Here is a 4,596-nt window from a genome sequence, read left to right as displayed (position 1 = left end):
GACTATATCATGAGTTTAAGCCATTAATTCTTTCTCTATCTTCTTCATTTAATCAAAGAAGAAGACAATGAATAGTGTTTTCAAGTTTTTAACTTGAACTTTTTCTTGTTTTTCTTGAAGATCCAAGCATTCTTAAGACTTCTCAAAGCTTCTTAAGGCTTCCTAGCTCCACCCACCACTTCAAGGAAGGTATACCATCTCCAAACCCTAGATTCCTATATATTATAAGATGATTTTGATTAGTGGGTTGATATTGTAGTTTGTTGTTATGATTTAGAGTTTGGGATTTGGAATGGTAGTGAAATGGAATGGTAATTGTTGTGGTTTTGATTTAAAGGAACTTAAGTATGATTAAAGTTAAGTTTAAGCATAAGTATGAATGATTAAATTGAATTGGTTGGGGTTGTTATGATGTGATAAGGATGGATGTTTGTTGTGTGTTGGATTTGAGGTTGGTTTGTGGTTGGTTTTGTATGGTTTAAAATTTGGAAATCGCGTAAACATAGCCGTCGTAACGTCCGATTTTCTTTGGACTGTTTTTGTGCATAGCATTAGGACCCGAGAACCCCCTGCTAGATTATGACCACTGTCATGTTTAGATAGCTCATGTTACGAGCTTCGTTTTGATATATAGTTCGTTCGATTCCGATGCACGGTTTAGGAGAAACGACCATTTCAAGTAACGGCGTTTCGCGAACGAAACTTTTTCCCTCGCCTTACTTTGAAATGTAGGTTAAAGACCAAAAAGGGTTAATTAATGTATGAAACATTTATGGTAAGTATGTTAGGCAGTTGGTAAGACATTCGCGAAGGAATCGCTTTAAAACTCGTAAAGGTTAAATTATTAAAAATGGTGGAGCCGAGGGTACCCGAGTGACTTAAGCGAATCGGTGAGCGCAAAACAAGCGTTAGAGTCTAAGTTAGTTAAAGTATAGATTTACAAGTGATTTTGGTTTAATTCCAACTTACTTGTTGTTTATAGGTTACCAGACTCGTCCCGAGCCTTTCTCACCCCCAAGTCGCTCAGGCAAGTATTCTATCCGTTATACTGTTGTTGTGATGTATATATTTGTATATGCATGATCTTGCGATAATGCATATTGGTTATTTAGCAAATTCTTGCGATATATTGTAGCATGTGATATGGTATATATGCATGCCTGTTTCATATTCTTGAAATATATATCTGTTGGTTCAGTTGATAATACCTATGCTAGAGGATAGCGGTAACTTGCATATACCCTTAGTATAGGGACCCAAAGGTGAAAATATTTTCTAAACCGGGAGTCGAGGATCCCGAGTAGATTTTTGTATATATGGATATGGATATATATATATATATTTATATATATATGGTTATAGTTTTTCCAAACTATTAACCGAATAAGGTTTATTCGATAACTTTATTTTATTTAATGAATATTATTACGAATATTCATTCGAGGACTTATGACTCCTTTTATTTTATTATTAATATTATTCGAATTCATTCGAGGACTTATGACTCCTTTATTTTATTATTTGAATATTATTCCGAATATTATTCGAAGGCGTATGACTCCTTTACATTATTTATTGAATATTATTTGAATATTCATTTGAGGATGTATGACTCCTTTATTTATTTAATGAATATTATTTATAATATTCATTCGAGGTATTATGACTCAGCTTATTTTATTATTGAATATTATTTGAATATTCATTTGAGGATCTATGAATCCGATTATTTGCTGAGATATATTCTTTATTTTATTAAAGAATAAGGTGTCGATAATCAAACTTATTTTTGATTATTCAAATAAAGATATTACTTTCGTATAAGTATATCTTTGATTATTTGCTATTCATTTCAAGTATAAGTTTAATACTTGTACTTCAATTATTTTATAAAGATTATTTTTTTTATGGGAATATTATTTAAATAATAATATTCAGACATTTTCTAAATATTCTGGGACTGATTTACTTCATTAAATCAGTTTTACTCCAAACACTCTTTAAAGTGTTTTCGAGTCTTTAAAATGATTTTCAAAAGTTAGAGCGGATCCCAAAACTATTTTATATTTAAGATCTTCCTTTTAAAAAGGGGATTTAAATACTCGCTCAAAACCTGGGGGATCCGGCTCGGTGGTGGTTTTATATTCGCAACAAGGTTGCTGTCTTGGTAAAAGAGTTTTTGATTACTTACCCAATATTCGGGAAGTAAAATTCTTGGAACAAGTTAATCCATTAACAGGCATCCCCTGGGAAATATCGGTGAGTTTTCCTTTCCAACTAGGTACGACTTCTTGGTGGAGCCGTATCAACAAGTTTCTACTTGGGGAAAGGGGGAAACGAGCTTTACGTTTCAGAGTCATGGATTTCATCTGAACTAGAAGTGGCGTAAGTGGTCGAGTAGCGCCGGCCCAGCCTTATTATATTGGCCCAAATGGCCTGGAAGTTCCGCTAAGGCGGTCCATTCCTTAGGAGTTCAGTGTTCGGTTGACAAGTAAATCCGACAGGTTCTCCTCTACATGTAGAAAATGGTGGGGTTGTACTACTACGACTGATCATCGTAAGTGGTCTTCCTGGCGCGGTAAACTCCCGTAATGAGTTCATCATCCATTTGGATAATTCTGCAACACTACCCGTAGCATTTCGATCGAAAGGCTACTAATGGGTGGTTGCCGAAGCATTGACAGGGTCAAACATTTTTATTGGTGTATCCATTGAATGAAGTATCTCGTAACTTCATCTCTTTTCAAAATATTTCAAAGATCAAATATTTTCAAGTTTTATTTGTGGTCTCATCTATAGGATGACCTCGTGAATCTTATAATACTTTGAACGGTGATAGTTCAAGTAGCTTTATAAATGATATAAGTGTGGGGAAGTATGGTAACTTCATTCCTTGTTTTTACTTATATCTAGTAAGTAATTATCTTACACACGATAAAGATTCTAGTAAGTATCCATTTAGATACTTGTATTATTGTATTGTATCACTACATATTATCTTGCGAGCTGTAAGGCTCACTCTTGCTTTATTTCTTCATCACACAACAACAGTTAGGAGAGATGGCCAGACTCCAGCAGACCAGCGCAAGCGCGTGGGAAGCGTCCCGCGTCTTCCCGATGATGTTGTAGCTGCTATAGCTGCAGAGGTAGATCCATTGTAGTTCAGACCATCTACTTTTGAGAATCAAATTATGTATAATTATAACTTGTGGCAGATAATGGCAATTAACTGTAAATTATCAAGTAATCATTTTGGGTTTAATAATTTTAAATTGTGGATTCAAAGACTTGTACTTATTTCAATTTCATCTCTGAGACTAAAGGGTTGTGGTGTCTGTTAGTGGGGGTCACAGCATGAGGTTATTTATTATTAATTAAGTGAAGTGATATTGTGGAAAGAAAGACCGTGACAACCCGGATCCCCGACCCCGGATCTGGGGGTGTTACAGAAATGGTATCAGAGCTAAGCGTTATAAACCTCAGAGATGATGCGACGATATAATAATAAACTCACAAAGATAATAAGAACTCTTGCCAAGTTCATGGTCGGACTACTTAAAGTAGTGCTGACAGTTAAAACCCTACGGGAACCCTTATAAGTATCATGATAGTAACTTAGCTCGTTTAATGTGTAGGCGCCTGAGATAGAGGACCCAGAGATGTTCGAGCGTGAGCATGATGAGGCATTGCTAGATGTTGAGGATCAGGAGGAGCCTGAGATGGAGGAGGATGAGAGGACCCCTCAGAGGAGCCTGAGACGGAGGTCATTGCTATTTCAGATGAGGAGGACCCCTCAGAGGAGTCAGAGACAGAGGTTATTGCTATTCCAGATGAGGAGGACCCGGATGAGGTCCCAGTAGCTGAGGAGCGTGTTGGATCTATGGTAGTGTATGCTGGTATCCCTTTACCCACACTTCCGGTGGTCAGAGCCCCTACCCCTCCACCACTATCTTTGGATTCCTGATGATGACAGCTCAGAGACCCATACTTCCGAGCCTAGGCAGACCGAGGAGGCACCCTTAGCGGCTCCGGATTCACCACCTCTTGACCCTGCCCACAGGCAGTCTTCGTTAGCTCATGGATATGTTCAGGATGTATTGAGGACCCGAGTGGCTGTTGCCGAGGGCCGACTAGATGAGGCCAGGAGGGAGTTGGATGCAGAGAGGGCGGGTAGGCGTACCCGAGCTTATGAGACCAGGGCTTCTATACCCCGATCCTTGGAGGGAGCTTACGGGGATAGAGCTCACATCCCGAGCGAGGCTCAGAGCGCTCCAGGGGGACAGGCATGGTAGGATCTCCAGGCGGCAGGCCGACTATATCTTCCGTCGTGCGATGGAAAGGGTTTGGGAGCTGACCCGCTCCGGTGTGTGATTCAGGATTGATGATGGAATAGTCTAGTTGTCTAGTTATCTGAGGCCTTAGTAAGAGCCAATTTTCCGGGATAGTTGACTTGTTATAGCATCCCTTTCTGACTAGACAGATAGACTCTTGTGTATCACTTTTGGGATAGATGACTGTAGCACTGTTGTACTTTTGACCAATCAAACTATGTATTTCTCGCATTATGTATATATTTGTTTCCTTTCAGTTCATTCC

Source organism: Apium graveolens, chromosome 9, assembly GCF_009905375.1.
Source record: "Apium graveolens cultivar Ventura chromosome 9, ASM990537v1, whole genome shotgun sequence".
NCBI classification, from domain to species: Eukaryota; Viridiplantae; Streptophyta; class Magnoliopsida; order Apiales; family Apiaceae; genus Apium; species Apium graveolens.
The sequence above is the reverse complement of the archived record's forward strand: the minus strand, read 5'-3'. Positions refer to the sequence as shown.